Source organism: Moschus berezovskii, chromosome 20, assembly GCF_049115385.1.
Source record: "Moschus berezovskii isolate FMDL1 chromosome 20, NW_MosBer_1.0, whole genome shotgun sequence".
Classification (NCBI taxonomy): domain Eukaryota; kingdom Metazoa; phylum Chordata; class Mammalia; order Artiodactyla; family Moschidae; genus Moschus; species Moschus berezovskii.
Genome location: NC_142479.1, coordinates 50,633,174 through 50,645,658, shown reverse-complemented (window position 1 = coordinate 50,645,658; position 12,485 = coordinate 50,633,174). Strand labels below are relative to the sequence as shown.

Below are 12,485 nucleotides of genomic sequence, written 5' to 3'. Positions count from 1 at the left end.
GTTTCCCGGCCCGGGGACGTTGCCTGGGTCTGCTCTGAGGAGGCGGTTGGCTCCCTGTGCGCCTGTCCTGTGTTCCGGGACCCTCTTGCATTCTGACTCTAGGTGCCCACCAGCGATTCAGTGTTCTCCCGACTGCAGAGAGGGGCGGGGGAATACTTGAAATTCCGACGGCGCCAACACTTATGCACTGATGGGCGTGGAAGCCAACGTAGTTCTCTGGGTAGAAAGTCGAGAGATGGTGTCAGGACACGAGGGCGCTCCCTAAGTAGATGACCTCTCGCCTTAGACTGAGGAGTGGGTAGAAACCTTTTAATATTTTCACTTGCATCTTTGGGCTTCTAGCTAGATATCTGCCAACGCTTAGCAGAATTGTGAGACGTTTAAGAACTTGTGGACAGAGCTCCCACCCTGTTGCCTGACATCCCATGAGGGTGGGGAGTGTGGAACTGCCGAATCCCAAGGGCCGGGAGGAAACCTAATGAATGACAGAAGAAGTAAAACAAAATGGATATTTACTTTCTTCCACCACCCCACCTCCATTCCCATTGCTAGCTTATGATTCTCAGCCTCCTACCCATGCCTCTTGGCTTATGTTCCGGGTGGCTTTCTAATTTTAGATGAAAAGGAATTGTGTCTTCTCCTCTGAGCGATTGAGAAACCTGTCCTCACGGCATTCCTTGGTTTTGATTCCAAGATACTGTCATGTTTAATTGTTTCTTAATAACTTGATCCAGGGGGACTCTGGCTTTTCTCAGTGCATATTGTCCCGAAGTTTTGTTTCTTCTTCTGAGACTACTTCTTGCTCACTTATTTGTTGCTTTCTTAGAGAAAGGGAGGGAGGAGCTCGTAAATTCTCTTTAAACAGTGAATTGACCCATGGTCACCCATTACACGGGTTTCATTGCAGATAGAAGAGTGATGACTGTTGGGCAGTACACTGGCATGCACTAAACTTGAATGCTGTACCTCAGAGGGCATTAAGTATGATAGTGGAGGACTAAGTGTTGAGTTGGTATTTTGGATAAGATTTTTCAGGCTAGAACATTTAGGGTGTTGACCAGCTCACAGAGAGGCTTTGAAGGGAATGATGGTAGAATCCACACCATAGGAGTAATTTAGATTTGGTAGCATAAAGAAACCTGTTGTCTGCAATAATGAATATAACTGCAGTATCTTGTTTTGTTTTAAATTCTTGTGTGTGATGAAGGGTGCGAATCTGTCAGACAACCTATCAATTGGGCTGATGATGTCAGTGTTCCAGTGGCTTCTAACAGGCATTAATACCTGTTGGAAATGGATTCTCATTGGCTGGGGTGATTGGTAAGTTTTCTAATTCTGGTTCTTCCACTAGGTTGTACGGAGGCTTAACCTCTTTGTTTAAAAGCAGCAACAATGAGGAGGAAAAAAAAAAGCTGGTCTGACTTAATTATGAACTCCCTGGCCTAGGCTTGTAAAGACATGGTCTCTCTGTCAAGGAGACCCAAGTAGAGTTAGTTCATCATTGGAGCGTCACTTCACAGCTCTGCAGGGAGAACTGGTGCCAGGAGGAAGAGTTTGGCCTCACTATTTGGCTTCTTATAGACCGATAGGCTCTTTTCTCTCAGATTCAATTAAGTTTGGGCCTCTACAGGCCTGTCAGAGGAGAGAAGAAGCGTTAACAAGATTCTGGCAAATGTCTGGGTAAAGGAGCCTCCTGGCATGACAGCAGAGAGGACAATTCATTTTGATATCTTTGGCCTTGAATTTGCTAGTTCTTCTGTTGGTGAATAGTAGCCTTTTGGAGAAGTTGCACAGTCTCTTGTAGCCTAAACAGTTGCTTTCGCTATAGGTATATGATCATTCACAAGCTTGCCTTACGCAAGGATTGCCCAACCAAGGCGTTTTTGAAAACATTTAAGCTTGTTGCAGCTAACCGGTAGACCCTAGTGTTGGCTTGGGTTTAGCAATCTTATAGACCTTGCTCACCCACATTTCTATGATGAAATGTAACATATTCTTCTAAGATGTAAGCTTACCTTCTTTATTCTCTGTCAAAACACAGATTGGAAGCTTTATGTCCAGAGATTGAAAAATTTAGGAATTATTTTGCAGGAGATAGACAATGCCCACAGAATGAAAGAAGAACTGCTTTACAGGGTGTATCAGTTCAGTTCAGTTCAGTTCAGTCGCTCAGTCGTGTCCGACTCTCTGTGACCCCATGAATCACAGCACGCCAGAGTATCATAAAACGCAGAGATGTGAGTACTTCTGAGTTTAAATGATTACATTGTTCAATCTGAAACTTCGTGAGCTGCAGACTTACAGCAAAATCTATTTGGAGGCACTCTAGTATTTTCTTATTAGTGTATTGGATGTTATATCTGGAGTTTCCCTTTGAGCAGCTTAACTGGATTTGTGAATGTCTTTCCAGCAAGTTCTAAACCAGCTGGGCTGGAAGCCAAGATGGGCTGAGAAGTGGATATCGTTATGGAATGCATTTGTTGATGCTCTTTTTGTTTTTGCTTTGCTTTTGTTTTGAATCCACATGCATCTTCTTGAGTGACTTCCTTCTATTGAAGGAAGGAAAAAGAACTTTTTCTTTATTCTTTTCTACACAGAGTCAGCACTTAGATCTTTGTATTTCTGAAACATAGTTCAAAGTCACTTTTCTCTGTTAAGAACTAATTCCTCGGTTATCAGATCTTTTCTTGGCTAGCAGCATTCTCTTAGAGACCTCAGGGTGGGGAGGTCTCACTTTGTTGTCAGTTTGTCAGTTGTCTTTTGAAGCTGGGTGGAAAGATGAATGAAGAAGATAAAAACATGGGCAGTACTAGTTCAAGGACACTATCTATTTGAGTAGGAAAGAGGTTAGAGATTGCCCTTGTGGAGATGCTCCCACTGGTGGATTTGTTCCAGTTGACAGGATTCTGAAATGGAAAACGGGTTTTTGTATTGCCTCACTCAAGGTGAGAAGAGAGCCCAGAGGCAAGCTGAATCAGCTATGGCAGCTTGGGGAAACTGCCACTTCCAGTGCTCATCTAGCTTACACTCTTCCTGGGTATTCTGAGGCCCCCACTGGCCTGGGGGGTTGCTTCTCATCAGCTTGGCCTTCAAGCTGGCGTACTCTTGGGAGATGAGTGCTGCTCAGGAGCAGAGGAGAGCAAAGAACAAAGTGCTCAGTTTTGCTGCTTCTCAGTTTACCCTCTGTGAGCAACTCCGAGATGTCAGAGCTGTTTGCCACAGGAAGAAGGTGGTTGCATACCCAACTGAATCCTCCCTTTGCCCATCTCATTTCCCTGAGCTACAGTTTGTTTCAGCATCAGCTCTGCATGCTGTCTCTAGCTAGAAGCCCCACCTCACTGGATGCATCTGTCCCCAAGCCATGATTGAGGCTGTTAGGTGGTCTCTTCATTTCAGCCACGCAGTGAAAACGGCTCAGAAAGCAGCAGGCACTGGCCTGCACACTCCCAAATGTCCTCTTTCTAGAGCTTCCTCTGTGGGCTGTTTGTTATCTCTCCTAGGGGACTCGGTGGAACCACAAAGCCGCCTTTCATAGGGTGTGAATAGGGAGGAAGAGACGGCAGGCAGGGCTGTGTGATTGGATGTGGAATATTTCTGCCCCCAGCTAGTGTCTAACTGGAAGTCTTCTCAGACTAGCCTCAGAGCAGACCAAAACATTTTCCAGCCATCAGAAGAATAAATGGTGAGCCTCTCGTCCGAGGGGAAATGACGTCACCACTCACTTTAACCAGTTGTGTCCCGGATGAATGTACAGAGTGACTCACAAATGTGTCAGAGCAGAAAAAGCATGTACATAAAGATACTCTTTAGAGGGGGAAAAAGTGTGTCTTGGTTTCTTCTTTCCTGTTTTTGGCAGAGTTCTGAGGCCCAGTATTTTTGTACCATTTCCTGGGACTGTTTCTCACCACCCCCTGCTGGCTGTCCCGTGTCTCCACTCACTTCTCTAGGGTCCCTTCCAGTCTGATAGGATGCGACCTAGCAAATGATACGGTCACATTTTCAGGAGAGAGATGCAGGGTGGATACAGATAAGAGGTATTCAGACAGCAGGCACCCGCATCGTCCTAACTCACTTGGGAAGGAATTTCTCCCCAGTACCCGTTCATTGAAAGAGGCATTGAGATGCGGCACCTGGTGTGTGGTGATGAGGTGCGTGTCTGAGGTTTCTGTCCAGGAGAGAGACTCAACTGGTCCACACACAGACCCTTGTCCCCATGTGAGGTGACTGGCAGAGTTGAATTCCTTCTGGGATTGGATCGGCTGAGCTGACCTGGTGAGTGGATGCCAGCACCTGGTGCCAGGGTATGCAGATCTGCAGGTTTTCTCCTTCAGTTCTTAGATTCTACTCTCGCTCTCCTGCTCTACAGCCTCCAGGATTTATTCATTCATCCACTCAACAAATATATATATGAAGCATCTACTGTTTGCCAGTAGGTAAGGAAGGTACATCTGGTGGAAGACATTAAGTAACTAGTAGATACCAGACAGTAAGCAGTGCTAAGGGGAAAGCTGAATGGAGGACAGGAGAACATGAGGGCAGTGGTTTACAGAGGGTTGTCAGAGAAGGGAGTTTGAGAAAACCCTGAAGGAGGGAGGGGAGGGATTGAGCCAGGTTCAATCTGGGGAGTCCATGGGGTCGTAAAGAGTTGGACATGACCTAGCGACTAAACAACAACAACAATCTGGGGAGGGGAGACGGGGGTGGGGGTCAGAACTCAAGCAGAGAGAACAGTGAGTACAAAGGGCCTGAAGAGGGGCCCTGGCTGGCATGTACTGGAATAGCAGGGAGGCCAGCATGGCCTCAGCGGTGAGTGAGGGAGAGTGACAGCTAAGTCAGAGAGGTCACATGGACCCCTTATGTGTCATGGTGTGGACTTTGACTCTTAATTTGACTGGGAGATAGGATGTGTTAGGGACTCTGAGCAGAGGAGTAACAGGATTGCATTAAAGTTTGATGGATCTCTGGATGCTGGTTGAGGATAAAACCTGCAGGGACAAAGTCAGAAGCCCAGCTAGGAGACTTTCACAGTTATCCAAGCGAGAGATGATGGGAACCTGAGCCTGGGAAGAAGTGGTTGTGAAAGCCGTCAGATTCTCTATATATTTTGAAGATAGAGTTCAAGTGTTTCTTGACAAGTATAGAGTGGGCTTCCCTAGTGACTAAGACAGTAAAGAGCCTGCCTGCAATACGGAGGCCCGGGTTCAGTCCCTGGGTCGGGAAGATCCCCTGGAGAAGGGAATGGCTACCCACTCCAGTATTCTTGCCTGGAAAATTCCATGGACAGAGGAGCCTGGCAGGCTACAGTCCACGGGGACACAAATGAGTGCAACGACTGAGTAACACAGAGTGGAAAAAAGAAAGATCGAGGCTGACCCCCAAGGTTTTAGGGCTGAATAGCTGAAAAGGTGGCGTCCGTTCACTGCCCTGGGGAAGTTTGAGGGAGGCACAGAGTTAGGGAGGTAACAGGAGCCCTCTTTGGGGCTAGGGCAGCTTTGAGTTGCTTACCAGTATAGCCAAGCGGAGATAACAGTAGGCAGTCAAGATATACAAGTCTGGAGATATGTTTAGGAGTCATCGTGACTGTGGTGGTTTAGTCACTAAGTTGTGTCCGACTCTTGCAATCCCATGGACTGTAGCCCATCAGATTCCTCTGTCCATGGGATTTTCCAGGCAAGAATACTGGAGTGGGTTGCCATATTCTTCTCCGGGGGATCTTGCCGACTCAGTGATCGAACCTGTGTCTCCTGCATTCCAGGCAGATTCTTTACTGTCTTAGTCACTAGGGAAGCCTGGACTAGGTCTGTATGAACCTATATATATTATTGGTTTCTAAAGCTACGAGACTAGATGAAATCCCCCAACAAACAGGCATAGACAGAAAAAAAAACAGGACCTAAGACTGAGCCCTGGAGCAGACTGAGCATTTAGAATTTGACTGACAGACCCAGCAAAGGAATCTTAGAAGCAGCAGCCAGAGGGGTAAGAGGCCACCCTGCAAGGTGTTATTTCAAGGAGGAAGAGGGGCCAACTGTCAGATAACACAAGCCTAGATCTAAGAATTAATCATCCAACTTGGCAATGTGGAGGTCCCTGGTGGTGGGGGTGATTTTTGTGGTGTGGATGGGAGGGGGCAACCTGGCTGGAACAGGTTCAAGAAAGACTGGAAGGAGAGCAATGAGGGACAGCAGGTGCAGTAGCTCTTGCGAGGAGTTTTGCCTGTTAAGGAGGGAAATAATGTATCTTGGCTGATAAAGGGAATCTTCTTGATGAAATTGTGGACACACACTGGGGCTGAGGTCAAAGTTGGGAGAAGACTAGAGGGCTCAATAAGTGGGTGGAGACAGGATCTGCAGTCTTTAGTTGGCTCTGGCATTAGCCACACCTGGAACTATTCTCTTTTCATGAAAATCAATGAAATTCCCTCTACTGTTATGGATCTCTTTTATATGACCATTCTAATTGTTAGATTTTTGCTCAGAGTAGTTTAGAGTCTTGATCCTTTCTCTGTCTCAGTCCACTGTCGGCTCCCTTTGAGGTCCAACTTAGTTTCCTAAAACCAGCTATGGTTTAGTCTTTCCGTTACCAGCTCTGAATTCTTCCAGGCTAGGCAACTGGAAAAGACTGGGCCTAGGAGCTGTTGCTGGCTTCAGGCCCAGCTGAACTGACCAAAATAGCCAACAGAAGAACTGTTAGTGCAGAGTGAAATTCCTCTAGGGGAGATACCATAGCAGACAGCCAGGAAAGCCACAGTTAGGATGGTAAGGCCCCATGACACAATAAAAGCCAAGTGCCCCCGAGGCCTGGCTGTGGAGTTTGAGCCAAATTCTTCCTCAGTTGTGGTGTTTCTTTGTTTCCCTTCTCTCATCCCCTGGCTCGAGAGTAGTATTCTCAAGTGAAAGACTAGTGAAACAACCCCCAGTTTGATGGCCAGGGCTCCAGGTCCCGTCTGAAGCCTCTTCCTGTTACGTGGTGCTCCCTGAGTCAGCCTCTGGAAAGAGCTCTAGAACAAGCTGCGCTCCCTGCCCTGTTGTCGGGGGCAAGTTCTGTGAAGGGTGCCATGGTGCATATATGCTGGCACAGAGCATTTGCACTTGCCTCACACATGGGGAGCACTTGCCCCAGACATCAGGAGAGTTACAGATGAGCTCTGAAGAAGGACTGGAGTTGGCCAGACAAATGGGAGAGAGTGTGCTTAGGCTCCAAGTGAGAGGATGTGTTGTAGCTCCTGAAATGGGAAAAACTGAAATGTTTGTGGAGAGAGTTGAAAGGGCAAGAGATAAAGCAGGAGAGGTTGGGGGCGGGGGTCAGGGAGCGGCGGCTTGTTTGGCCTAAACGATTGAAGGATTTGTGTTTCCCTGGTGGCTCAGAGGGTAAAGCGTCTGCCTACAGTGCAGGAGACCCGGGTTCGATCCCTGAGTTGGGAAGATCCCCTGGAGGAGAAAATGGGAACCCACTCCAGTACTCTTGCCTGGAAAATTCCATGGACTGAGAAGCCTGGTAGGCTGCAGTCCATGGGGTCGCAAAGAGTCGGACACGACTGAGCGACTTCATAACTTCATTGAAGGATTTAATCTGGGGGAGTAGTTGAGTGAATTTACATTTTAAAAGATTCTTCAGACAAGATTGTGGAGGCTAGATTAGAGGTGGCTAGGCCAGAGGCTGGGGAACCATCTTGAAGGCTTTGGGCTGTATTTCGGGCTGGGCTGAAGGTGGTTAACTCTAGCATAAGGCAGATGGAGAGAGATTGGTATTTAGGAGGCAGACCCAGGAGGACTTGATGATTGGGTGGTGATGAGGATGGAGCTCTGGTTTCGTTGTGATTGGAAGTACCAGAAGAGGGGCTGGTTAACCAGAAATATTTATTATTCATCCAGCCTTCAGGCACTGGTGTCACTGTACTGTGTAATAGGCTTGATGTAGCGGCTCAGCAGTGAAAACAGACCTGAGCTCCCTGACTTCCGTGAGTGTGGAAGAGAGACATTAAGCCCGTAATGATTTAATGTGTGGTGAGTTACCAGAGGAGTTAACCTCATCTCAGGGCTCCTGGGAGGCCTCTCCGAGGAAATGACATGGCTTTTACACAGTGGGCTTTTGGGGGAAAAACAAACAACAACCTGAGACCTGAAGGGTGAGTCGTGTTAGCTAGTGAGGCGAGAAGAGTTCTGAGCAAGGACAGGGCAGGGATGAGAACAGGGAAGAGATGGAGGCTCTTCAGGGATCTGGAAGGAGGCCCGTGGTGACTGGGGATGAGCAGGGGCCCAGGTAACAGCTCGGCATTGGCAGTTCTGTGGCCAACCCAGGTGAAAAGCCCACAGACAGCTGGAGGTACTGTCCACCACTCAGTGGGGAGATGTGTAGGCCATTCATAGACCTGGGACTCATCAGCCTGGGAAAGGTACTTGAAGCCATGTGAGTGGGCACATTCACTCCTGGAAGGGCTGTTAGGTGGGAAAGATGATAGTGAGGAACATCTGTATTGAAGGAGTGGCAAAAGGAGCCCACAAAGGGAAGAGGTGGTTGGAGAGGCAGGAGAAAATCTGTGGGGATTTCAAGAGGAGGGAATGGTCAGAGGGTCAGGGGTCCGTTGGATTTAACAATGAGGCGGGCCCTCGTGACCCAGCAAATGCAGTATCAGCAGAGACCTGGGGTGAAAGTCCAGGTGAGCAGGTGAGAAAGGAGGGGGACAGCGGGGCGCTGGCAGCTTTCCCACTAAGTTTGGCCAAGGAGTGAGGACGCTGCAGTTGGAGGGATGGAGGTGGAGCTGAGCCATCGTATGTTCTTCCAGATCTGGAACACTCATGGTTTTAAACTGGAATTAAGTTGGCTTCCAGTATACGGAAAAGGAAAATCAAGGGTGGGCCCGTCAGGCACGGAATACCCCCCAACCCCTGCCTGGAAGCCTTGTGTGACAGCCTTGGAAATTTTCCCTGGAGCCTAAGAGAGCTGCAATTGCTGGTATAGCAAATCACCATAAAACTTCATGAGCCAGGGAACTGGTAGGAAAGTTTTAGCCAACCCAAATTAATGAAAGCCTGAATGATAGCACTCTGAAGGAAATGCAGCCTTATCTTCCAAGAATATGCAACAGTGTCACTTACCAGTGTTGCTAAAGTAGGTTTCAGTGAAGGGCTGTAAACTGCTGTTTAAAGCAAATGGTGCAATTGAAATAGTGGCAGTGGTATGAAACAGTTCTCTAACTATGCCTTAAGAGTCCCTTTGCAGGCTTCATACACTATTTAGTCTAGCTTTGAAATAGTATGAAGGAAAAGTTAAGCATAATTTATGTCCAGATTACACATTTTAAATATAAGGTTCCAAATTAATGAAGTTCTAAAGTACCTTTGACCCTAGTCCTGCAGTTATGCATCTGTACCACTTCTTAACCACTGTTCATTTCCGAATACCAACTGGAAATGTGTCTTTCCCTTTTCGTGGATAATCCCAGGATGTCATTCTACAGTGGTAGGGAGATGAGTCTCCATTTTGGTTGTCCAGCTCCACAGCCTGGGGGCCACAAAGCTCTGAGAGACTCTAGGAGAGAAACCACTGGTTTGAGATCTAGAGGAATATTTCAGGGGCCGGCCGGGGAGGAAAATGAAACTAACCAAGATGGTGTAGGGAGAACGCCCTCTGTCTGTGCTGGCGTCAGGACTCTTCTGTAACTTCCTAACTGAAAAGCCACTCAGCCCAGCCGAATCTCTAGACACTTTGAGTCCAGGGTGCTAATGACTGCAGAGGGAGAGAGATGGGAAAGAAGTGAAAAGCGCTGGGCCAGTTTTCACTCTGTTTGCACTCCATCCTTTTCTGGCATCCTCCTGTTTCATAACAGGGGATGTCAGAGGGAGAGTCATTCACCATTTTTAGCTAAGCGAACCTGAGCCCAGGGGAGCCTCCTGGAAGAGCCCCTGCCTGCCCTTCCCAGCCCTGCCAGCAACCAACTCATCCCGTGTTTTTATCGGCAACGAGGTTTGAGGATTATAAAAACATTTAAACTCTCAGATCAGATCATTTCATACACCTTCCCACCCCACCGGAGGGACACACATCCTGCCTCTGGCTAAATGACTCCAGAGAAGGGAGAACATTACCTCAAGGGGCAAGTGATCCCAGCGTTTGAAAGTTCTCCCCTCTAGTAAACTGAAATTTCCACCCCAAAGCCTTGGTTCTTCTCATTCAGTACATGTGTGGAATAAATGTCCTGGTGGATATTGCTGCTCTGGTGTCCTGGTCCCCACCACAGCTGCCCTCAAACTCCACTTGAAAATCCCTCTTTCAAAACATCCCTCAGGATGGAACCTGACACTCCAGGCGGGGCCCAGTACAGAGCAGACGAGGACTATTATTTTCTATGACTGAACTTTTGGAAATGCAGTCCAAGATTGCAGTAGCTTTTTTGGCAACCACATCTGGGTTCTATTGCTTCCCATTTAACTTTTGAGTCAAAACCACTGGGACTTTTTCACATGAGAAACACGATTAAGCTGTCTTCCTGTCCTATATGCATGTGATTTTATTTTTTCTTCTTAACTCAAATGCAGTGTTTACTCCACTTCAAAGTTTAAGCCACCATTTATTGATTACCCACTCTAGGCTCAATATTTTTCATTACTGACGCCTCCTGGAATTGTGTCAGGATGGCATCACCTCTGTTTTACAGGTGGTGCCCTGAGGCTGGGAGAGGAACGCCCCAGCTGTCCCACAGTCTGAACGCTCGTTTTGGTCTGGAGCCTCATGCTCTTAAGCACTGCACATACCGGTTTTTTTAAGTTCTCTTTGAACCCTAGTACAGACACCTATTGTGTTTACAATCCTCAGTTTTGTGACATCCATAAAGTTAATTTGCCTTCTAGGTCTTTTGCATGGTTTCCCTAACTTGGGTGGTGGATAGACGGCTTTGAAGCCATGTTTCCAGCCTGTAGGGCACAAAACCAATTTAGTGAGTCACAACTGGCATTTAAAAAAATGAAACAGAGTAGAAAAATATCAAAGCCCATCACATGTAGCAAGGGCAAATTTTATTTCAGGAAATTCTTACTGCATGAGCCCAGGACAGGGACGTATGTGGGGGTGTGTGTGCATATCCTGGGTCTTGATGTAAATTGTTTTTATGATTGTGGTTCATGGTCTAAATAGTTTGAACACTGCTCTAAAGGGAGACAATGTTTTTTCAGTCAACTTAGGTTGTTTTCACTGTAAGGCTGCAACCTTACTTAATTATGTATAACAATCTGTTTATCAGTTCATAGATGTAGTTCCTATAAAATTAATTAACTAAAGAAAAGCCAATAAAACCAACAGCATCATTTGGTGGGGGGAAAAGTTGACTGAACCTAAATTGCTGCTGTCAGTATATGTTCAGCACAGATGTGACACCCTGGCTCCTTGAGTTCTGCACACCCACCGTGCAGTGTCTAGTGTCCAGCGACATGGTCCTCCCAGGCTTCTGAAGAGCCATCAGCCCTCACTTTGCACAAATGTGCCATGAATTAAATGTGCAGAATTAAGTTGTCTTAAGCCCATGTAGTTAGAATGGTGCTACTTGGTACCAAGACAGTTGTACACACTCACAGAGGCCCAGAAATGTGCAAATCTTGGTTAAGCAGCAGTTACTCAGTCATCTGTAATTACATGTTCTTTTTTGGCTGCCTCACGAGTCAATGTGTGATCCTAGCCCTAACTAGGGGTCAGACTCATGCCCTCTGCAGTGGAAGTGCAAAATCTTAACCCCTGGACCACCAGGGACATCCCAGTATATGTTCATTTTTAAGATGATCATCGCAGTGAAAACACAAGAATAAAACATTCTGCTAGAGAAAGCATGAGCCTCCGAGGGGAACCCTGCCGACCCGGTCAGGAGACGCACCTCTCGCAGGAGACCCTGGTTGACCTCACGGCAGCACGCTGCTCAGGACAGACTGGATCTCAGCACGTAGGTGGAGGCATGTTCAGCTTAGCCCCCAAACTAGACTATCACCCTGCGTGTAGTTCTTTCCCTTCTTGTTCATAAGAATACTATGACCATTTCAGTCAAATGCCTTGTTGATGCACAGTGAGCTTTTGTATACTATTCTCTCAGTGTAACCATCCAAAACCCCATAAAAAAGAAACAGGTTTGTTCAGCATGACTTAGTTTTAGCAACCCCAAGCTTATTCCTTGAGATCACTGCCTTCCTTACCTTAGTAATTGTAGCGCTGTTCAGTCGTTTGTTCTAGGGTTTTGCTGAGGATCAGTGTCTGTAATATTTCAGGATCCACCTGTGCGATCTGCCCAGTGCTGCCCTCTGGCTCCTCACACAGTTTGAAGCAAAGTCTCTGCCTACTGTGGAGTGCAGCTCATGTGGCCTTGGGGCCTGGAAACCATTTAAGGCATTGTCGAGCCTGCTTACTAACCTGTCCTGGGCTGCAGTTCCTGCTTTACCTTTTCTCAGTTAAGAATCATTCTCCCAAAGAGAAGCCGCAGACCAGCCAAACTGTGACTGGTTCCG

General features: G+C 47.2%; 1 protein-coding gene and 1 long non-coding RNA gene across 8 annotated transcripts in view; one reads left to right on the top strand and one right to left on the bottom strand.

The window, feature by feature from the left end:
• The window catches only part of LOC129544314 (uncharacterized), a 44,738-nt gene that overhangs the window by 13,017 nt on the left and 19,236 nt on the right, over positions 1-12,485 (bottom strand). The window lies entirely within an intron of this gene.
• SP2 (Sp2 transcription factor) overlaps positions 1-12,485 on the top strand; it is a 28,528-nt gene that overhangs the window by 3,961 nt on the left and 12,082 nt on the right. For 2 of the 7 annotated variants that reach the window (XM_055407671.2, XM_055407669.2), the window contains exon 2: positions 1,208-1,320. The exons of 3 other annotated variants lie outside the window; for them this stretch is intronic. The gene's annotated coding sequence lies outside the window, so the exon portion shown is untranslated. Of the gene's footprint in view, positions 1-1,207; positions 1,321-11,867; positions 11,930-12,485 lie in introns of those variants that run through there. 2 more of the 7 variants (XM_088829017.1, XM_055407670.2) reach the window with 2 other exon arrangements.